We start from the raw sequence: 24,959 nt of genomic DNA, 5'->3' as shown, positions 1-24,959 counted from the left end.
ACTCTTTAGAGCAGCGGTGGATAGAGTAAAGATAGTGATGATGATATCCAACCTCCGATTAGGAGACGGCACTTGAAGAAGAAGAATTATCAAATGCTACTTAGAAATTAAATTGTAAGTGCTCTGAAAAACAACTATGGAGCTAATTCTAATGAGATGTGGATTCAGCAAGACCGAGCTTCAGCTCATTTTGGTGTAAATGTTTAGCGTTACTTAGATCAGACATTTCCTTGACAAATAGATTGTTATATTAGGTAGTATTGAATATCATCCTCGTTCACCCAATTTGAATCCTAAAAATTATTTGTATCAAAGATACTTTCAAAGTAAAATAATTGAAAAAAGTAAACCAGAAACTGTTGCAGAGTTAAGTCAAAAGGTCTGTAGAGAAATATGTAGAAATGTAATGGATGCATTCTACCATCGTTTAGGCAACTATCAAATTAACAACGGAGGACATTTTAAACACGATTAGGTAGATATAAATTTAGCAATGTAGTAAACTTTTAATTAGGTATTATGTTTACATTTACAGAGTGTGAATCAAAAAATTTATCGAGATGATTATGTGTCACTACATTATTTGTATCAAAAATACCTTCAAAGTATAATGATTAATAAAAGTAAACCAGAAACTGTGGCAGAGTTCAGGCAAAGGATCTATAGAGAAACATGTAAAAATATAATGGAGCATTCTACCATCGTTTAGGCAACTATCAAATTAACGAAGGAGAACATTATTTTAAACACTTGATTAGGTAGATATAAATTTAGCAATGTAGTAAACTTTTAATTAGGTATTATGTTCACATTTACATAGTGTGAATCAAAAAATTTATCGAGATGAATATGTGTCACTAGATTATTTGTATCAAAGATACTTTCAAAGTATAATGATTGATAAAAGTAAACCAGAAACTGTTGCAGAGTTCAGGCAAAGGATCTGTAGAGAAACATGTAGAAATGTAATGGATTCATTCTACCATCCTTTGGGCAACTATCAAGTTAACAACGGAGGATATTTTTAACACTTGATTAGGTAGATATAAATTTAGCAATGTATTAAACTTTTGATTGGGTATCATGTTCACATTTACATAGTGTGAATAAAAAATGTATCGAGATGATTATGTGTCACTAGACTTTCCTTTTATTCTTTTAACACGTTCGGTGCCCATTTTGGACAAGCGCCACTTGCGCCACGTAATTAAATCGTTCATTTAGTAACACAGTACTACTGACGCCACTCGTCATCGGTACCTTTGATAAAACCTTCGTGACGCTACTCGTGCGTCCTGGGCACCAACCGTGTTAAGATGTTATGACTACATAAAATATAAGGTTGAATTGGTATCGAAGTTCTAGCCACGCTTCCAGCATCAACTTCGGATTTTGTACAATTGGGACCATCCATTTAAGAGATAATTTGGTATTTCCAGACTTTTTGTCCATTCTGTAAAAATTTAATATCATCATCATGACATCCACACTCCTAGCGGAGTGATTGCCGCCCTCTTTGGGCTCTTTCGATTCGTTTGTCGCGGTGAATCAATCCGAATTAACATTTTGGTTTTACAATTGGTTGTGTAACTTGGCATCTTCTACCATTTTTCTCCATTCCTTCCTGTTTTTGCTTCTGGCTACCTATTCTCTGACTACCATCTTCTTAAGGTCCTCGACTATCTGGTTCTCCCATCTAGATTTGGGTCTTCCTCGTGGTCTGCCTGATACAGGTCTCCATTTGGAAATTTTCTTGATGACGGCTTCTGGATTTCTCCTTTCTGTATGTCCAATCCATTTGAGTATCTGTGGCTTGATAAATCTGAGGATGTCTTCTTCTTTCAGAAGTCCTCTTACTTCGTGGTTCATGAGTTTTCTAAATTCATTATTACCTATGTTTAGTGGGCCTGCTATCCTCAGAATTATTTTCCTCTCTGGGATCCTCAATCTGTCTTCCTCTTTCTGGGTCAGACACATTACTTCAGAACCATATGTGATTACTGGTCTAATTGCTGCTTTGTAAGTTTCCAGTTTAGTATTCTGAGTAAACTTCTTATCTTTGAGGAAGTTGTATTTCCAGTAGGCTCTGTTTTCTTCCTGGATTATTTCACTGATCACGATGCTTCTATCATTAGTTCCATTAACTGAGACTCCAAGATATTTAAAGTGTTCTACCTTTTCAAACTCATATTCACCAAGATATAATATACAATTATTTTTAATAACATTTATAAAAAGAATCGTCGCAATCTTTGAAAAAAAAAACTGTTATTCTTTTGTCTAAGTAAGCATTCAATCCTCCAGCAATCCCAAAATATAGGCTCTTTGTATATATTTTCTTGTTGATGATTTAGGCGTGTTATTTTTAATTTGGTTTCCCTAATGAAACACAAACAGCCCTATTTTTTAAATTCAGAATTCGCTTTTGTTTTTCCAGCTATTGTTGGGCCTTAAACATGTTCTGCGAATTCGAAATGAAATTTTATCAAATTCGTGTTAAATAAACAATGAATATGTACGAGTACTCAGTTTGATAATTTCAACTTTTTTTACAACCTTAACGAACGTTATCATAACAATTTAAGGACTTTTATCTGGTTATAAATTTAATCAAAAATAGCCATTCTCTACGTCCCTCATTTAAAGTACCGATTATTTTTTTGCACCCATTTTTCAAGATTAAAATGTAAAAACATTGAATATCCATGTCTGTCTATCTGTCCATCAAAACAACTCCTCCACAACTCATTTATTACAACATATAGAACGATAATTTATTGAGATGCCGAATGAAAGCGTATAACTCAAAGATGGCAGTAAAGGTGAGAAATTTGATCTCGGACTTTCCATTACACAGTTGCAACCGGAAAAACTATTTTATTGTAGCCGAAATTGTACAAGCGATATATTATTCGACCTGCCTTAACAAGAAGCGAATAAATAGATACTTCTGGTGTTTATATCACTTCTGGTAAAAGTAGTAACCAGAAGTCACATTATAGATGCGATAATATATCAATAAACACGTATTGTAAAGTCGAGCTCAATGTTTAGTTCCTTTCAGATTTTGATGTCATTTTCGGTTAAAAACATGAACGGAAGTTAGGAAAAAGTGATACAAAATTAGTGAAATCGTATATTAATCGACGTAAAGTTATACGAAGAGTTCAAATATCGAGAAATCTACTTCTGGTTACCTTGGGTGAAATCCTAGGACTTAGGTACGAAGACCATATGTAATATGGACAGTACGAAGTATGGACATAATTAAAAAAGAATGTGTGTGTACTTTGTACGCACGTAAGAAGTTATACTTCTATTATATGATTATATGATTATAAACGAAATTAATACACTTTTTATTTATATTGTATTTAAATATTAAACTAATTTATACTTACTACTTCTCAAACATTTTTATTAAAACAGTGCCAAAAATTAAAATAATAAAAGAATAAAACACACACAAACACATTAAAAATGCCACAAATGATTTCTGAATATTAATTGTCGGAAATTTTTTTAACCAAATACGTATTTTCTGAAAATAAAACTATATAATAAATATACTTATAATCATAAAATGTATAAAAAAATAAAAAAAGAAAAGTTTCTATTGGGATTCGAACCAACTTACCAGCGCGGCTGGTATTGGCGTTGTATTAGGGTTCAATCGCATTAAACGCTTCGCCACGAAGACAGTGTGTTATTATGTGCGAAGATCGACTAACTAAACGGATTAAACTTTTGACATTTTTGAATTATGTAAATCAAATTATTTTGATTTTGAATTGAAATGATTTAGAATTGAAAAAATACAACAAAACATAGAGTAACGAAACAATATATTAGGTGAATATTGATAGAAATTTTGATGGTAATCAAATTATGTAAATAAAAGTATTATATACTATGTTTGGTATGTTCAAATAGGTAGGTACCTATGGTACATTTACAATTATTACGTACTTGTTGCTTTTAAAAACTATTTAAAAGTCACTACAATTATAAACTTTTTTGTTTATGTCCTCACAACAATAAAACTAATATATTATACAACATTTGTTTACCTTCATATTGAACAATTATTTATTATTGACAGATCATTTCAACACCCAATCAGAGCCCGTATAACGACTAATAAATTTCGCAATGACTTGCATCGTGCAAAGTGGCTATGTTCAAATATCATAACAAAATTGGATCAACTATTTTTAAAACACTTACCAGTGTAAGATTCTTTAGCTTTAAATAAGCGAGATCGTAGATCGTCCCGGTTGATTGTTGTTATCCACAGCTCTCTACGCCTTCGAGCTAATAGGTTTTTTATCAGTAATTTTGCGGCACTCATACTAGTCACAGTTTGATGGGCTTTCACATTGGCATGCAACAATCATCTCTTCTATGTTAATAAGTCCAAAAATATAATATGAAAAGTATTTAAAAAGGCAGTATAACCATTAACTAACTTTTTGTTTGTTGTTTCTCTTCCTACAAATTTTAAAACGCAACAACCATACATAACCAAACCACAGTCCCACAGCTGTGCCACAGCTGCCATATTGGATAATTTTTGTCATGCCATTTGAACATCCAATCCGAACAAAGTTGTAACGCGACTGCGCCGGGATCAAAGGTTTTAATCCTATTAAAATTCACCCTCATATCGCGAGTAAAGAAGTATAAATTCAAACATTGCAAAAGAATGAAGATTCCAAATCTAGTAAATAATTCTAATAACATTCAGAATAATACTCACAAATTAATAGAACAGGTAGTACTAACTTTATTGAAGATAACTCCAGAAACTTCAGAACTTCCACATTATGTTCAACTTGTTATAAACTAAAAGTATACATCTTCTTCTTCCGTCTTTTACCCTTTATAACTATTGGCCTCTCTATTCTCGAGTAAGCTTCTGTTTCATGCATTGGCTTACAGTTGTTCGCTTGATATTTCCATTAACCTCTTACCAGTGACCGATCTCTAAACTGCTATTTTTACTACTCTGTTTATTTTCATCTACTATGTGCTGTTATCATTCGTAATTTCCAGTATAGGTATATTTCCAGTATAGTGTGTGTGCATTAGTCTAAGAGCTGGGAGCGGATTTTGTGCGTGATAAGTAATATGGAAAAACTTACGTGGATATGTTGAATTAGTTGTGTATATGACTTTCACCAACGGCCGGAAACTAGAGTGGGATCCGAGTAAAGTTATAAGGGGTCAAAGTCGCGGTTTTATTATTTTTTTTATGAAGCTCATGATCGAGATAGTGCACCAAAATTTGGGAATAAATAGGTCATGACGTACTTAAGTAAAATCTCTAGGGGCGCAACACTACGTAGCCGACAAAGGGGTGGGGGTAGGGGTGAATATAAAAAATATAAGGGGCTTTTTGCGACGTTCGTGATTGAGATAGTGCACAAAAATTTGGGAATAAGTAGACCATGACATAACTAAGTAATATCCCTAGAGGCGGAAACCAGAGTGGCGGAGGAGGGTAGTTATAAGGGGTAATATTCGCGGTTTTTATTACTTTTTTTCTGGCGCTCATGATGGAGATAGTGCTCCAAAATTTGGGAGTAAGTAGGTCATGACGTAGCTAAGTAAAATCTCCAGGGGCGGAACGTTGCTTGGGGTACAAAGGGGTGGTAGGCAGGGGTGAATAGAAGAATCCTTTGTAAAAGGTATAAAATTATTTTATTAAAAATCCCTTAAAAGGGCTACATCACAACAAAACGTTTTCGATTTTTATAAAAAATCATCATCAGTGTTCGATCTAAAAATAAGTATAACCGATTTAATGAATATAAAGTTATTATTTAAATTTTCACAAAGGTTAGAGCAAGTTGGTTATACTTACAAACTGGATGCTAGCTTAGCCACAAAAGAAAAATATCTGGGTAAAAACCCTTTAGATAAAATATAGATGCCTTAAAAGTGCATACTTCAAGAAAAAGGCCTGTGATGGTCACATGGCAAACAGGATAATGTACTAAGGTAAGGTATACAGGTTTCCCAACACGTGGGATCCAAATTGAGTTGATCATATTTCAATGACTTAATGGCAACTGAATGCGAAATGAGTGATGTTTCTGAAAGGTGTCAAAAGACAGATGGACAACGTGACGTGGAATTTACCCTGTATTACGACAGCCAACTAATTGTTAGTCAAATATTTAATGAAAATTTACATAGTAATAACAAACATCAACAAAGTTGTGGCTATAATTATGTACCTATAATTATGTACCTTGAATATGTAAGATGAACGTAAAGTATGAAATGATTTTTATAATGAGAAATAGCCAGAATCTATGCAGCCATCTATACATGTTCCTATTCAAATTGAAGCAAGTCCAACTGTGCTGTTGAAAATTTGATTTACTATGAATTAAAAGGAGTGTTTGGTTTAATTGTACCAATGGCAGAGTAAATTAGAGAGTCTGTGGTAAATGAAAGTCTGATATTAAAGTAGTGTTGAAATTAAGATAAGTTGTATGAGTCACAGGAGGAAACTGATATGATATAATGATATGTGAATTAATTGGTTAAGGTACCTGAGTGTTGATATTGGAAGTGAAGAAGAATATCAATTGAACTAATAGCCTGGCAAAAGTATGAGGTCCTTTTATGTAACATAAGCATCTAGGACTAAACATGTTTATGAAATAGGGATTTTTTCTATTTTTTATTTTTTATACCAAGTTATCGAGTTGAATTGAAAAGGTTTAAAACTGGATGGATGTATGAAGGTGTATTGGAAAACAAGCAATATGTGTAAAATTAGAAGGTAGTGAATAATTTGTGATTTGATATCAGAATTGTTTACTGTAATGAGGTGTGATGAAAAAGGCTGGGCGCCCCAGAAACCAGACCCCACATCCTATGGATAAGAGAGTGGAAGAATTAGTATAAAACCTTTTATAAATATTTTTCTGAAGTTTAGTTGGACCTATAACGAAAACCTGATCAAATGGCAATAAGTTATGAAATTGGGTGGAAGAGATCAATAGTGTTAGAGTTGTGACTGGTCGATTTAGTAAAAACTGTGGAAAAAGTTAAAGTAGATTATTTTGGAAGACTAGTAGAAGTTAAGGGATAATGAGTTGATGTTAGAAATGTCATCTGTTAAATAAGTAAATATGGAGGAAAAGTTAATATAAATGAAAAAGAGTTTGAAAACAGCAAAGAAGTTTGGAAATTTAGGTTAAGAAAAAAGTTGACGATGTAAGGGATTGAAGTCACGATTGAAAGACACATGGCGGTTAACACAGTTAGGGCTACTTTGCTTTTCTCTAATTATTTCCAAGTCCTCGTATAGGTCCAGTCTTAAGAAATTCTTTTGAAGTATGTTGTGTATTAGAGAAACATTTTCCGGAATGTTAAGAATATGACTGTTTTGTTTTAAATGTTGAGAAAAGGTGGAAGTGTTCTCTCTTTTTGTGTGTTCAAGGGAACGAGATGCTAGTGACCTACAAGTTCTTCCTATGTACGTAGCATCACAGTCAGAGCATTGAAGTTTATAAACCCCACTACGATTCATGTAGTTGATAGGGTCTTTGGAGTTGGAAAGACATTGTAATTATTGGAAACTTTAAAAGAGATGTGTATGTTGTCAACTGATCTCTTGATAATATTACTGATATCACCGGAAAGGCTCTCTTGATGGAAAGGTAATGAAGCATAAATGGGTCTGGTGATCAGATCCCTGGGAAACGTAGCATCCCTCAGAACCCTCAGTTGTCTCTTGTGAAGGAGTTTGGTTATAAGGTTTGGTTAATAACCATTATTGAAAGCAATTTGTTTGATAGTGTTAAGTTCTTTAGTGTAGTTAGATTGAGATAGGGGGATGGTTTCTAGACGGTGTATGTAACTGTGGAAGGCAGAGTATTTATGTGACATTGGATGGTTTGAAGACAAGGGTATGACATGATCAGTCTCTGTTGGTTTCCTATAAATACTAAAATCGAAGTGGTCATTCAATCTGGTGATGGTGAGGTCGAGAAAGTTAATTGAATTGGATGATTCAGGTTCCATAGTGAACTTAATGTTGGGGTGGATTTGATTAATTTTAGAAAGCAATAGCTCAGCTGATGTGGAGGGTCCTGTTAAGAAAACTAGACAATCATCTACGTATCGAATTTTGTGATTGATGGTATACAGCCAACTACAGGAAAACTTTTTCTTTTCCTTGTGGATTTTAATATAAGAATATATGGGTTTTTTTTTGTCGTTCGTGATCGAGATAGTGCACCAAAATTTGGAAATAAATAGATCATGACATTACTAAGTAAAATGTCCATGGGCGGAACGCTGCGTGAGGGACAAATGTTGTGCCAGGTCACAAAAAAAAAATAATACTCACTGCGATTTTGACCCCTTCAAACTACCCTCATCCCCAACGCTGGTTTCCGGCTCTGGGGATTTTACTTAGCTAAGTCATGGTCTACTCATTTCCAAATTTTGGTGCACTATCTCAATTTGGAACGTCGGAAAAAACCCCTTATATTTTTTATATTCACACCTACCCCCACGCCTTTATCGGCCACGCAGCGTTCCACCCCTGGAGATTATACTCAGTTACCTCATGACCTACTTATTCACAAATTTTGGTGCACTATCTCGATCATGAGCGTCACAAAAAAAATAATAAAAACGGCGATTTTGACCCCTTATAACTACCCTCCTCCCCCACCTCGGGTTTCCGGCTCTGAGGATTTTACTTAGTTATGTTATGGTCTATATATTCCCAAATTTTGGTGCACTCTCTCAATCACGAACGTCGCAAAAAACCGCTTATATTTTTTATATTCACACCAACCCCCACCCCTTTATCGGCCACGCAGCGTTCCACCCCTGGAGATTATACTTAGTTACCTCATGACCTACTTATTCCCAAATTTTGGTGGACTATATCGTTCATGAGCGTCACAAAAAAAATAATAAAAACGGCGAATTTGACCCCTTATAACTACCCTCGTCCCCCACCTCGGGTTTCCGACTCTGAGGATTTTACTTAGTTATGTTATGGTCTATATATTTCCAAATTTTGGTGCACTCTCTCAATCATGAACGTCACAAAAAAACCCTTTATATTTTTGAAGTCATACTTCTTTAGGCGCGATTGAGAGTAAAATTTCATAATAGTGCGCGCATGCGCACACAGACAGTATGGCGTTTAGTTGTTATCTTTCAAGTTATGTATAAATATATCAGTGCAAGAAAAGGTGTGAAAAGAATATATTAAAGTTTTTAGTAAATATATTTATTATACCTTTGTGTCTTTGGATTTGTCTTCGTCAGGAGTAAGATAACTATTATTAAAACATTTTATTGTATATTTATTATTACTTCACCTTGCCTGTTTGTTACCGTGAATTGTCATTAGGTACGTCCGAACCGATAAAAACACAGTCCTCGTAGCGTATTTGGTATAGCATTCGGCCAGAGATCGAGAGGTATTGAGTTCGAATCCAGAGCAATCCTATACTTTTTTTTTTTGAAAGCGGTAAGCACAAAATTAGTTTGGTGTTTAAAAAAAATTAAAACAAACTGTTTAAAGTATATTTATTTTTAAGAAATCATATAATAGAAGTATAACTTCTTACGTGCGTACAAAGTACACACATTCATTTTTTATATTCACCCCTACCCCACCCCTTTGTCGGCCATGCAGCGTTCCGCCCATAGAGATTTTACTTAGTTAGGTCATGACCTGCGTTCGAGTTTGGCAAGCAAAGCGAGAGGTCGTGTGGCCGGTGTATTGGCGATAAGGTAATTTCGGATTCGAAACCTATCACAATAAAAACACCGGTTTTTAAAAGAACTATCGTTATCGATAATCGTTAAACTTAAAAAGCGTTCTTGTGCGAAATAAAAAGAAACTTCTAAGCGTATAATAATAATATTTATATTAGTGCTGAGGATAACATTTAACATTTAATTTAAAATGGCCAGTGGCGGAACAGGAACAATCCGAAAGGAAACCTATAGAAAGAATGAAGAACTATCTGATAGTAGCGACGAAGAATCTAAGAAGAAAAAATATAAAGAAGATAAATTATATTTTGAAAAGAGTAACCTGACGAGACGAACACCGAATAAAAGCAACGACACAAATGAAGTGATGATAAAAATGATGCGGGAAGTTATGTGGAAAAATGATGGCAGAAATAAGAACCATACGGAAAGACCAAAAAGAAACGATGGAATATATTAAGGAGTTGAAAGAAAAAACGAAAAATTGGAAGAAGGTTTAAAAATGGCAAACAATAGAATAGAACAATTGGAAAAAGATAGACGGAGAAATATTATAGTATTAAAAGGCCTAACACTAGATGCTACCGACAAAAAGCCTGTAAAGGAGTCAGTAGAACACTTCATAAGAAGAAATCTGAAATTAGAGGTCAAACTGAGAGGAGCGGTGAAGATCGGCGACCAAATCTTTGTAGCAGAAATGGAAAACCTAACGGATAAGCTGAGTGTACTAAAAAACAAAGGGAAATTGAAAAATCTACAGGGACAAAAGTTGTATATAGAATCAGATTTAACAAGAAAGGAAAGGGAAATACAAGCAAAAATTAGGAAAATGGCAAAAGAAGAAAAAGACAAAGGTAATACTACGAAGATAGGATATATGAAACTGGAGAGTAATGGAAAGGAGTGGAAATGGGACCATAATAAAGAGAAACTTATACAAACTCACAGAAATATCGGGGAAGGGACTCCAAAAAACTAAAAGAAAATAATGAGACCAGACCCACAACAATGACGACCAAGGCAATGAATGGGAAAAGCGATAGGGAAGAAGATGATGCAAAGGTAAACAAGGATGAAAATAGGAAGAAGGGGAAAGCTAGATTGCAGAAAAAAGGAGAGATAAAAATGGGAACATGGAATGTGAGAAGCATCAATGGAAAAGAGGAAGAACTGGTAGAATATATGATAAGACAAAAAATAGAAATACTATGAATAACAGAAACGAAGATGAAAGGAAAAGGTCTTAAGAAAATACACAAAAGATATTGGTTACTTTGGGTAGGAGCGGATACAAAAGAGAGAGCAAAAGAAGGAGTCGGGATAATAATTGCACCGAATAGACTACAACACGTTATAGAAGAAACATATGTTAACCAGAGAATATTATCGGTGAAATTGAAACTGATGGACGAAGAAATATGGACAATAATAACAGCCTACGGAGTAAATAAAGATGTAAGAAAGGAAGAGAAAGATAAATTTTTCGAGGAGCTCCAAATGCAAATTGATCATGGGGAAGAAAACATAATTGTAATGGGAGATCTAAACGGTAGAGTCGGAAGCAACAACAGCGGAATAGAGGAGTGCATGGGAAAAGAAGGAGAAGAAATGCTAAACAGAAATGGTGAAAGAATAATAGAAATATGTATGGAGAAAAAACTAGTTATAACAAATACAAAATTTAAACATAGAGAAGTACACAAATACACGAGAGTACAAGACAGCAGAAACGAAAAATCAATCATAGATTACTTTTTGGTAAGCAGCAACAAATGGAAAAGAGTACAGGATACGAAAGTGAAAAGAGGCTCGGAGATTGGCAGTGACCACCATCTAGTAATAATGAGAATGAGAACAACAGAGGAAAAGGAAGAAAAGAGAAGAAAGGTAGTAAATGAAAAAATAAAAAGTTACAATTTTAAAGAGGAAATATATAAGAAGAAATTCTAAGAAAAATTAGATAATATTTTGAAAGGTAGGGCAAAAAGTACAAATATACAAAAAAAATGGGAACCAGATCTAAAAACCAGCATAATCAAAGCAGCTGAGGAAACTTGCGGGAAAGCAAAAATAGCAAATACTAACATGAGGAGAACAGAATGGTGGACGGAAGAAATGCGAGAGAAAATAAAGAACAAAAAAGACAAATGGAAGAGATACCTAAGCACAAAACACCCGGAAGATTACGAAGCATATAAATAAAAAAGGAAAGAGGTTAAAATAGCGGTGAAAGCAGGAAAGGAAAGGTCATGGGAGAGATTTGGACAAAAAATGACAAAAAATTATAGGGAAAACTAAAAAACTCTTCTACGGTGCATTAAAACAACTCAGACAAAAGAAAGAGCACATTATGCCGAATATAAAAGACAAGAATGGAAACGTACTAACAGAAGAAAAACAAATAATGGAAAGATGGAGAGAACATTTCAAAGAGCTAACTCATCTAGACAAGGACAACACAGGGGAGATACAAAAAAGGAATGAAGAACAACAAGTGGAATCCATAATAAGAGAGGAATTAGAGAAAGCAATAGAAAGAGTAAAACTGGGCAAAGCACCAGGCAATGATCATATCACCCCGGAAATGATAAAATTCATGGGGACAGAGGGAATGGATAGCATGAAAGAACTAATGAATGATATCATAAATAGAGCAGAATTACCAAAGGACTGGAAGAAAGACATCATATTACCAATACACAAAAAGGGAGACAAGAGAAACTGTAATAATTACCGACGTATCACCATATCAAGTATCCTTGGGAAGGTATTCGCAAGAACAAAAACCCAAATAGAAACAACTATGGAAGACACACAGTGTGGATTCAGGAAGGACAGAAGCACGCAAGACCTAATATTCACATTAAGACAAGTAAGTGAGAAGGTAATCAAGAAGAATAGAGAGATACATATGTGCTTCATTGACCTGGAAAAGGCGTTTGACAGAATCCGAAGAAAGGACGTTTGGAAGACACTAACAGAAAGGGGAGTCGACAGACACATAATAGAAGTAACAAAGGATATGTACAAAAATAATACAAATACAGTAAGAACCAGTAACGAGCAATTCAGAGAATTTTCTACAAGTCAAGGCGTCAAACAGGGATGCGTGCTGAGTCCACTGCTATTCTCAGTGGTACTGGATGAAGCGATAAAGAAAGCCAAGAGAAGAATGAGAAAACTAACATTAGGATACTGGCAAATGAAACAGACTCAACTATCGGAGCTACTATTTGCAGACGACATGGTATTGATAGCAGAAAACAGAGAAGACTTACAGAACAATCTTGAAATCCTAGAAGAAGAACTATCAAACATAAATATGAAAATTAATACAAAGAAAACAAAAACAATGATAATTTCAAATACGAGGAAGACACACGCAATAGAATTAGACGGGAAACAACTAGAGCAAGTGGAATATTTTAAATACCTAGGAGTAATAATCGAATCAAATGGTAAACAAGACATGGAAATAAACGAGAGAATGGGACGAACAGGAAGCTTATTTAACACTATGAAAACAACATTTTTTGGGAAAAAAGAGATACCGGAAAAAGTAAAAACGGCAGTCGTTAAATCAGTAGTTAGACCAACAATCATGTATAGCAGCGAGACATGGACGTTGACGGGGAGACAAAAATCCGGAGTCAATGCTATGGAAATGAGGTTCCTGAGGAAAATAGCAAACAGACAGAGGACAGACAAAATACGAAACGAAACAATTAGACAAAACCTAAAACTAGAACCAATCAATGAAAAAATAGTAGAAGGAAAACTTAGATGGTTCGGGCACGTGTGTAGAATGTCGAACGAGAGGCTAACAAAACGAGTATTCGAAACGAGAGTGCAGGGGAAAAACAAAAGAGGGAGACCAAGAGTTAGGTGGGTAGATGAAATCAGGAAAGAAGTCGAGAAGAAGGGATTGACATTGGAAAGTGCAAGAGACCTAACGCAAGATCGGAAAGCATGGAGACTACAATGCCAAACTCAACTCCACCAGCCTTACACCTAAAGGTAGAAAGGCTTAGGACTAAGTAAGTAAGTAAGGTCATGACCTATTTATTCCCAAATTTTGGTGCACTATCTAGATCATGAGCGTCACAAAAATATAATAAAATCCGCGACTTTGACCCCTTATAACTACCCTCGGCCCCCACTCTGGTTTCCGGTTGTTGGTGAAAGTCATGTACACAACTAATTCAACATATCCCCGTACAGTTTTTCCATATTACTTATCACGCACAAAATCCGCTTTTATATCTCCGGCTACATGTAATACTAATCTCTTAGATTTCTGTATTTAAAATATTTCTTGTGAATAGATTTGAGACTACTGGTCATAATGACCAGTTTTATTTAAATGTCGAATTAGAAGTTCAAAACTCAACATTAAACTAACGATGAATTCAAATGGTGAAATGAATATAAAACTGCAGTTTTAAGAATAGACAATAAAGTTTCTCCAATAAAGGGGTACAGTAATGCTGATCCGTAAATTCTGATCATTAAATAATGTTTTATGTATATTTTTATGGACAGTTTCGGAGAATTATTATTGGAAGCGTTCACTCTATCTATTGATCCAATTAATGTAATAGATTTATGGTAACATCAATTCTAGGCTATAATAAAAATTCAACCAAACTGAATTATTTAGTGGTGAGAGATTTTAACATAAGGTTAGTCTGCTTTACTTTTATTATCTACGCAGTACGTAATACACGACAACGCCGTTTACATATCAACTGATTACCTTGGTATCGCTATATTCTTTCGATAGTATCGATATCGATAATATTGGTATTGTAGCATTGTATTGGAGTATCGCAATGTACAGTGCAATTTCAATGTAACATTGTAACCCTGGCCCTAATATTCCAGTTAAGGAAACTCGTCCGATTGGTGCATGACATGAGCAACAGAGTAAAGCATAATCCCGTCTATGCGTTCGTAATACGAACGCGAATGAAATTTGAGATTTGAGAATAGTAAAAATGAATAAATTATGATTAGAAGAAACTAAGTGATTTTAATAGTTTACAGGAAAATTATTAAACTATTTTCTTTCATTTAAATAGATTTTCAGTTATTTGTAAAGTTCCCAGTCTCGATTATATTGGGATCCGGAAAATAAAAATATTCATATAACCGATATCTAATAAAATTATTATATTTCGTTAGTTGACAAAAATTATTATTTGCGGTGGTATGCAAATCGCAAAAACACAGCCAAATCAGCACCACTTTTATAGTTAATTAGATAGGTAATTCAGTTAGGTGGTACCAAAAAAAAAATAAAAAGTATTTTGTGGTACATGACTCAAAAATATTGAGAAGCACTGATGTAGCAATTTTTATAATTTTTCTTTTACGCAATATCAGGTTGTTAAGAGACTTGTTTAATTCTTTAATTCGGAAGTACATCCGAGACCTAAAAAATAACTTCTTCGCTTTATTAAAACAGTCTGCAGTTACACGTTTGGACATAAGGTTTTCTAAATAATTTTTAGTTGCCAAATGGAATCACCATTTGTGGAACGAAAAATTGTCTCCAGTTGCTCAATATATGACAAAAAAGGGTCTGTTGGTTTACATAAACCACCCTCACTCAAATGATCAACCCACGTGTACGTTGAAAAATCTTCCGATTGAATACTGGAGTCCTTCAATTTATGGCAGATATAGCCAGCCAAATTCTCCAAACCATCATACTCGAGGTCACTAATGTTTTTTTCATTCTGACTCTCATTGAAAACTTGAACATCCACAACTGTTTCGTTCTTAGAATCCAGCCTTTGAATCAATTGTCCAGAAATTGGTAAATTTGGAGTGTCTGTTTACACGTTCGAAAATTCGTTCCTTTGTCTTTCCTACCCGTATATAACTTTTATAGAACATAAAAATAAAGCTTTTTGTAAACACTTTAATGGGTTAAAAATAATGGGATAAAAATTTATGGGTTGTTCCCGAAAGAGATTCATTTTTTGGTAATATTACGTTGAAATATTTGATTTGAAGTTTGAAGGATATGAGCGTCGTTTTCATATACTACAAATTTGCTTTTACTGGTTCTTTAGACTAAGAATATACCATTTTTTCGTTTTTTTATATGATACATTTTTTCTAAGAATATTTTTTCGATAAAATACTTACTTTTTGAATATTTGCGAAAAACGGCCTGAAAACGTATTTTTTTTTTTTGAAAAGTAAACATTTTTAGTCGCAAATGACTCTAGTCCTACTGAATTAACCTAGTACCTAAGTTAAAAAACTCTATAGAACAAAAGTTGCTTAAAGTTAGTCAGTTTATCTGTTTCCGTACTTATTTTAAACGTATATTTTTTCACCCCCGAGAAGAAGTGACTTTCACCCCCAAGTAAAAGCAACCCACTGCACAAGTTTAACTTTGAAGTGGAGGATGAGAGGATTCTAAGAACCTAAATCAAAATTTTCTTGCAATTAGGAGTTGACCCTGAAAATTATACAATATCGCCGAATTTTACGTTCATTTATTGGAGCTTTAAATTTTAAATTAAATTATTTAATTTTAAAACTGTGTTTCTTTTTATCTTTTTAAGTTTTAATTATAAAATAATTACATAATGAGTTATTTTATTCTTTAAATTTTAATAATTATAAAAATTTGTACTGTTTGTAATGTATTTTTAAAACAAACAATCATTTAAATAATTTTTTGTAACAATTTGTATTATTTAAGAATATAATATGTAATTACATTTTTGTTTTGTAGTAAGTGTTTCTTAAGAATAATAATGTATAGTTTTAAAATATTGTATTGCAAATTATCATTATTAAATGGTTATTATTTGTGAAGTATTCTTTTCCTTTTTTCACACCCTTATGTATGTAACAAAACTAAGGGACTTTCTGAAAGGTAAATCTAAATAGTTATAGTTAAAGAGAGGGCGGCTTAGAATTGGAACTGCACGCGGGCGGCCAAACTGTTAGCGGCGGCTCTGATCAGATCCACATCCAAAAACGGCACAACGCATATTTAACGGATATAAATAAATATCACAACCTTATACAATATACAATAAATTCAAAATATTTAAAGAAAATCACGGCAGACGTTGAAGACACAAAAGAACGCGATAGGTACTTAAAAGTTACATAAGGAATTCGAGATAACTCTGTTGCTGTCGTCATTGACTCCGCCCACTATGCGCATTATCTTATCTTCTGTGTCTTTATATCGTGATTGTAACCTATTCAGTATTGGCTATTGCTTAAAAAGCCGATCACCGATTTCTGGAATACTTAACTGTTTTTTTAACGATTATAACCGCTAGGTTAAACTGTAAGTAAAAAAACAGGTATAATCGGTTCGCTAAACTCAGACACAACTGGCTGGCATAAAATTGGCAAAATTACTAACTATTTAGTAATTACAGTGGGTGATCAAATTATTAGAGCCACCTAGTAAAATTCAACCTTTTACAAAAAGGGTATTTAATTGAGCTATATAATATATTAACGCGTTTGTTTCCATTTGACTGTCTTGTTACACTTTATGAAAGTGCAATAAATAGTCTAACAATAGTGGCAACACGCATGTGTGGCAATGTGTGACTCAGATGCATTGCTTGTCAGTGCTGCCCAGTCTAGCTTGCAACTCGTGTGCCTATTATTTTGTATTTTTGATGATTAGAGTTATAATAAACCTGCCATTTCGTTCGTTGCAATCCGTGACTGCACGCCGGGGTTTGTCTAAGTTGGGTCAGAGAGAGCAGCATATGTGCCTCCTGATGAGAGACTAATTAATAAGTTTCGAAACCGGTAGAGGTGCTTGCTGCACTCTCTGATTGAACTGGAATTATGATGCGGCTGTATTTGGTGTTGGAACGAAATTGAAAATGGTTATTCATTTGTGATTTACATGTTTACTCTGATAAGTGTATGAAGGGAAAAATTCTCGCCGGAACTTTACCGCGCTGAGCAGATGGGACGTGAATTTTTTAATTGTAAAATTCCCTCATCTTCCTTAGTCTCAGCATCCGTTACGGCTTGCAAATTGTAGAAGCCTCGGAGGTGTTACCAGAGAAGGTTCCCATTGTTTTCAATCTGGTAGGATGTAGAGTAATATCTTTTAATGTTGTTTTATGTGCTATTAGATTGAAAACTTAGTTTTTGCTAGCAGTTGCCGCTAGGGCATCCCTACCACTTGGTTCGTTGCAATCCGTGACTGCACGCCGGGGTTTGTCCTAGTTGGGTCAGAGAGAGCAGCATATGTGCCTCCTGATGAGTGACTTATAAGTTTCGAAACCGGTAGAGGTGCTTGCTGAACTCTCTGATCGAACTGGAATAATGATGCGGCTGTAGTTTTGTGTTGCAACGAAATTGAAAATGGTTATTCATTTTTTATTTACATGTTTACTCTGATAGGAGTATGAAGGGAACCATGCTCGTTGGAACTTTACCGCTCTGAGCAAATGGGACGTGAATTATAAATTGAAAAATTTCCTCGTCTTCCTTAGTCCCAACATCCGTTATGGCTTGTAAATTGTAGAAGCCTCGGAGGTGTTACCAGAGAAGGTTCCCATTGTTTTCAATCTGGTAGGATGTAGAGTAATATCTTTTAATGTTGTTTTATGTGCTATTAAATTGAAAACTTAGTTTTTGCTAGCAGTTGCCGTTAATGCATCCCTGCCATTTCGTTCGTTGCAATCCGTGACTGCACGTCGGGGTTTGTCCTAGTTGGGTCAGAGAAAGCAGCATATAGGCCTCCTGATGAGAGACTAATAAATTTCGAAACCGGTAGAGGGGCTTGCTGCAGTCTCTGATTGAACTGGAATAATGATGCGGCTGTAGTTTCGTGTTGCAACGAAACTAAAAATGGTTATTCATTTTTGATTTACATGTTTACTCTGATAGGAGTATAAAGGGAACCATTCTCGTTGGAACTTTACCGCTCTGAGCAGATGGGACGTAAATTAAAAATTGTAAAATTCCCTCATCTTCCTTAGTCTCAGCATCCGTTATGGCTTAAAAATTGTAGAAGCCTCGGAGGTGTTACCAGAGAAGGTTCCCATTGTTTTCAATCTGGTAGGATGTAGAGTAACATCTTTTGATGTTGTTTTATGTGCTATTAGATTGAAAACTTAGTTTTTTTAGTTATACTAAACTTTGAGAGTTTCATTGTTCTCTAGTGATATTCTGACAGTCCTACACTATTTTTGTTGGCTTGTCGCGCGACATGCCCTGCCAGTTCCATTTCAAGTCGATATTCTTTTGATGGCGTCGGTTACTCCCAAAGATATTATACACGGTAGATTAGGCTAGTCATATGCCACTCAATGCGTCGAGGTGTAACGTCGACATAAGATTGAGTGGTCTAGCCATCTTTGTCGGTCACATGCGCGGGATCGCTTGGTTAAAAGAGATAGATAGACCACCGATCGACTGTTTCCATGCTGTTTCCGTGTTGCGCTTTTTTGGTGAGTATGCCGAGTCTACACTTGACATATCTCTGGTGACTCCCCATCTACGGCGCAATTCTGTTAGTTATTCGGTCTCAAACAAGTCATAGGAGACATAGAAAATTCTTAAATTTTGATTACAATATTTAGATTGTTAATATTTTTGTTTTTGATCTATTATGTAAAAAGCCACGAAGTTTATGAAATGTATTCAGTTTAGGAAAAATCAGCAATTCTGTGGTATTCGGGTAACAGTTCGAGCTCTCCATGCCACTCGTCTAAGATTTCTTGGCTCTTCTTCTGAACAAGTTCCTACCACATGATTCCCAAGCTGATCTAAAAGTGTCCATTTAGACTGACAGCAATTCTCTTCTTTTCTTTGTAGTTATTTAATATGTTGATAATGCGTATAAGAGAGTCGTTGGAAATGCGAATTTTGAATATTAAATTGTATTATTATTGTTCTTATTTATTGACATCTTTCCCGTGGTGTAAGAATTCAGTCCCATATTGTGTACGGATCATAAGGTTATTTATTATCTAAATTTTCTAATGTGACATCCCTTAATTTATTTCCTATTACATATATTTAGCTTTTCTGGTATTTTTATTTCTAGCTATGTTTTCTGTAGTGTAGACGCCTTATAATACTAAGCCAGCCTTTGACAGAAGCACACTTTTGTTCAATAAAAAAAAATTGGATTTTTTGTTGCTTACAAAAATGCAAAATCTGTCTCATTTAAACTCAATTAACTTATAATTATTTAAACCAATATTTAGATTGACTCGATTTTATGGAATAAGTGGTATGGATATGATAGTAGACGCGTCCAGCCATCTACATGTTAGACTTGTAATCTATTTGGTAATGTTTTATTAATACATATTAAATTTTATATGTGACAATCTTACCTCGATTACATAAGTTTCTTAAAGATCGATAACAGCACCACCTGTAACAACAATAGTTTATATTAGTCTAGGTATTAAATCAATAATAATAGCAAATAATGAATTTGTTGTAATTAAAGTCAATTATAAGTGATTGCAACGAAAATTACCTGCTGTTTAATGTTTCGATTTAAAATCCTGCAATCGAATTTAAAAAAATATTTCAAAAAATAGTGACGTGATCAAATGCATAGTTTACGATTCTATAAAGGGTACCTATACCTACACACAAACATTCCTTTTTATTTATACATGGTGTATCATCAAGAATGTCCAGTCTCTGAGTTGTAGATTATAGACCTTAAACTGTTAAGATTTAACCCAAGTCACATATAAAATGTGACTCCTGAGTTACAGGGTGTTTTATTTAATAATTTTAAAATTATTTTTACCCAGTACTTTGAAACTATTTGAGATTTCCTTATCATACTTGCTAGAAAGTGTGGCTACTATACACCCTACTAAATTATGATAAACAAATGTTTCTAACTACTACTAGAGGCGTACGACAGGGGATAGTGAATGGTTAACCCTTCTCAAATTGTACGCCAATCGGAAATTACTATTTTAGCACAATTTTTCGATTCTGCAATACTTTATATGTAAATAATAATATACTCTTCATTGGTAACGATAAAGCCATTAGTTTTCGAGATATTTGAAGTTAAAAATGAAGCAGTAAAGTCATTTTGATTAATTTATGATTCATATGAATAATATAAAAAAATTTTATACCCAGTACTTTAAAACTATTTGATGTATTCTTATTATTCTTCGCAGAAAGTGTAGGTACTGTACATCCTACTAAATTATGTTAATGTATAACCGTTTCTGGCTACTACCAGAGGTGTACGACAGGGGAAAGTAACTGGTTCACATTGATACAACTTCTACGCCACTGACGGAATTGCTATTTTAGTGTAATTTTTAGATTTTCAATACTCTTTATGTAAATAATATAGTTTCTATTAGTCATTATATTTCGAAATATTTGAAGATAAAAATGAAGCGACACAATACATTAATTAAAATATCTGTGCCGTTTTATGTTTAACTTCAAATATCCCTAAAACTAATGACTTTACCGTTACCAATGAACAGTTCATTATATGCATAGAAAGTATTGGAGGATCTAAAAATTGCGCTTAAATACACACACCGGCAAAATTAGCCGAACACGTTAAAAATGGGACATGTTTGATGTCTCGTATTTCATAAACCAGTGGTCCGATTTGAGTGATTCTTTTAGTGTATTATAGCCTTATTGTTTAAGAATATCGGTGTAGTAATATTGTTGCTAAACAGGTAAATGTCATTTTACACCGGGTGTAACAAACATACTGTGTTTTTTTCTTAAAGTTCGGAACACCCTGTGGAATATTTCAGCATATATAAAATATTAAAATTAAAACTCGATTGTAGAATTATGCTTTCTTAACATTTTCTTTTTTGATTCATTTGCTTATGCTGGAAAATAAAAAAGTTATGTGCTTTAACAACTAGCCATGTTTTTTTATCAATAAATCCTCTTAGTAGGGGAGAAAAGTATGCTAAATTTGCAATTACTCGAGCGTTCTTGTGACCTGGAGTGGATTGTGAAGAGTGGGTGCTACAACCAAAAAAAGTTAAGTTAAGTTTTCCATAAAGTGCGGTACTCTCCATTTTTCAATTTAATTTTCCATTTCCACTAATCGTTTTTTCCTATTATAGCGTTATTTATCCATAATAGGAAAAAATGTTGCGAATAAAAGTTGCTTATTTTTACGTCAAGGATCCAAATCTGCAATAAAAATTGGGGGCTCCTATTTAATATTTTAATGTAACCCCCCACCCCACCTCAGTGGGGGATCGTGTTTGGTGCCATTCGGTAGATTTTTGAAAAATATTGAATAGTTGTATTTTGCAGTTTTACTATCTGATGTTCATTTCGCAAAATATCGCAGGGTTCGTATTTATAATTTTTAATCTACCCCACACCCCTCTCCGTGGGGTGTCACGAGCCCCCACGGAGGTGGGGTGGGGATTTAATTTAAAATCTTAAATAGGAGCCTCCAATTTTTATTGCAGATTTGTATTCTTTACGTAAAAATAAGCAACTTTTATTCGACATATTTTTTCGAATTATGGATAGATAGCGCTATAATCGGAGAAAAATGATTGTTTCAAATGGAAAATTAAATTAAAAAATGAAAAGTCCCCCACTTTATGGAAAAACCTTTTTCTGATTTTAGCACATACTCTTCATAATCCCATAGGTTCCCATAACGCTCGAGTAACTGCAAATTTAGTATAATTTCCTCCCCTACTATGAGGATTTATTGATGAAAAACATAGATACTTGTTAACGCACATAACTTTTTTATTATCTCACATAAGTAAATGAGTCGAAAAGGAAAATGTTAAGCAAGCCTAATCCTATAATCGAGTATTAATTCTAATATTTTACATGTGCTAGAATATTCCACAGGGTGTTCCAAACTTTAAGAAAAAAACACAGTATGATTGGTACACCCGGTATAAAATGGTATTTACCTATCTAGCAACAATATTATTACAACGATATTCTTAAATAAGAAGGCTACAACATACTAAAAGAATCACACAAATCGGACCACTGGTTTATGAAATACGAGACATCAAACATGTCCCATTTTGAACGTGTTCGGCTAATTTTGCCGGTGTGTGTAGTAATTCCCCAGGTGGCGTAGAATTTGAGAAGGATCAACCGTTCACTATCCCCTGTCGTACGCCTCTGGTAGTAGCTAGAAACGTTTATTTATCATAATTTAGTAGGGTCTATAGTAGCCACACTTTCTGCCAAGTATGATAAGGATGCGTCACATAGTTTTAAAGTACTCGGTAAAAATAAATTTTCGATTTTTAAATATAACACCCTGTAACTCAGTAAGGAACAATATTTGATTTTATTTAAGTGATTTGGGTTAAATCTTATTATTTTGAGGTCTAGAATTTACAACTCAGAGATTGGACATTCTTCCCTGAATGATACACCCTGTATAGAAGAGGTAAATATTTAGATGGCTATTCAAAAATATCAGTTAATGATAGAAAAGTGGAAACTTAGGGTTATATAGTTGTATGTATCTTGTTGTCCAAAAAAATAAAACAAAATGTCGGGGTAGGGGGCACCCCCTTTTCACTTATGTTGGTCGTACTAACTTAAAAACCTTCGCAGGCTCATGCACTACAACTTAATTTCCTTAAGATCATCACATAATCAGAATGCATAATTCATGATTGAATAAAGGACATAAACACAAACATTCATTTTTATTTATATGTATAGATTTGCTTGTTAGTTAACTAATTAAATTGATAACTTTATATATTTGTTTCCTGAAATTACCGACGTTTGTATGTTGATGGTAACATACATGTTTGTTTTAATTTTCAGTAAACGCATTTAATAATTCTATATTGAAATTTAAAATAAATAAACTACACATATGTAGGTAAACTGTGTACCATTATAATGTAGAAACCATAACTAGTTTTATGTGCTGTTTTATAATGAATGCCGCTAACTAGCGAGAGATTTTGGCTCTAGTTTGCAATTTCCATTTCTGATACTTGGTAGTTTTTCTTCTTCTTTTTTTTTTGTGTGAATCTGATGGCCTTGGCCGAGCCAATTAGCTACTTAGTAGTTGGTCTATCATCTTATTTTTGGTCTTTCTCTTGGTCTATTATTTCCGTGACTGCTTTCCAGTTCGTTGTCATATTTGTATTGTGTGCATCTTTTGCATTTGTATGTGTGTGTGTGTGTATTTAGTGCATTCTCTTTTCATATGTCTAAAGTCTAAACCATCAGCTTTAATTAACTTTACTAAATCGTACCCTTCGGTTATATCTATTATTTCGTGGTTCATCAGTCTTCTATATTTTCCTGGTCATGTCCTTATTGGGCCGTGTATTCTTCTCATCATTTTTCTTTTAATTTTTCGTATTTGGTCTTCATTAAATTGTGTAAACTGTGTGTTTTGGCCTTTATTTTTTATTTTATTTTATTTGAAGTTCATGGTCTATTTATTTGTCCAGATCCTATACTCAAATTTTTGGTTTTTCGTTAATTACCTTTAGATTATAATAGTAACTAGTCGTAGTTTCGTATAATAAGAATACATTTCGTTGTTAAGTCGTCGTTTCGTATACGTAGTTTAAAGGTCGTAATTAACAAGTAGTGTCGCCATAAAAGACACCGGTTTCAGCTATACTAAAAAATAAATTAACACTCTATCCTTCCTTTCTCAGTTTAGTAATAACTGAAGACATCAACACCTACCAGTTAAATAAGTTAAGAATTTTTTTGTTATTTTATCCCTACAGTCCGTTGAAAATTTGGTTTGCGTAACCAGCATTAGCCTATTTGCCACTCCGCTGTGTACCATTATTATGTAGAAACAACAACTAGTTTTATGTGCTGCTTTATATGAATGCCGCTAACTAACGAGACTTTTGAAGATCAGACCTAATTACTAACTTTAATTATTTTACCTACCAGCTACACTGTTTCTTCTTTCCAAAGATAAGAGGCGGAAGGAGTATAGGAAGAAAGAGAGTGTCACGGTTGAAGAATTTAAAATTGAAATGCAGTTCTGTAGAACGCTTTAGAGCAGCGCTAGTTAGAGTAGAGATAGTGATGATGATATCCAGCCTCCTATTGGGAAACGGCACTTAAAAAAGAACAATATGTTCTGGATATTGGCGATCCGCATAGCTATCCTAACTTTGCTTGCAGCTATTATTAGTAGTCCAGTAGTAGACGAATTGAGTCACTCTCTC

The 24,959-nt window shown here is 34.0% G+C and overlaps 1 protein-coding gene across 3 annotated transcripts in view; it reads right to left on the bottom strand.

Moving 5' to 3' along the window:
* Positions 1-24,959, bottom strand: part of LOC126889574 (high affinity cGMP-specific 3',5'-cyclic phosphodiesterase 9A) — a 1,727,652-nt gene that overhangs the window by 864,307 nt on the left and 838,386 nt on the right. For all 3 annotated transcript variants that reach the window (XM_050657957.1, XM_050657959.1, XM_050657958.1), the window contains one exon: positions 20,121-20,161. The gene's annotated coding sequence lies outside the window, so the exon portion shown is untranslated. The remainder of the gene's footprint in view (positions 1-20,120; positions 20,162-24,959) is intronic.

Source organism: Diabrotica virgifera, chromosome 8 (genome assembly GCF_917563875.1).
Source record: "Diabrotica virgifera virgifera chromosome 8, PGI_DIABVI_V3a".
Lineage (NCBI taxonomy): Eukaryota > Metazoa > Arthropoda > Insecta > Coleoptera > Chrysomelidae > Diabrotica > Diabrotica virgifera.
This window is presented reverse-complemented; position numbering and strand designations above follow the sequence as displayed.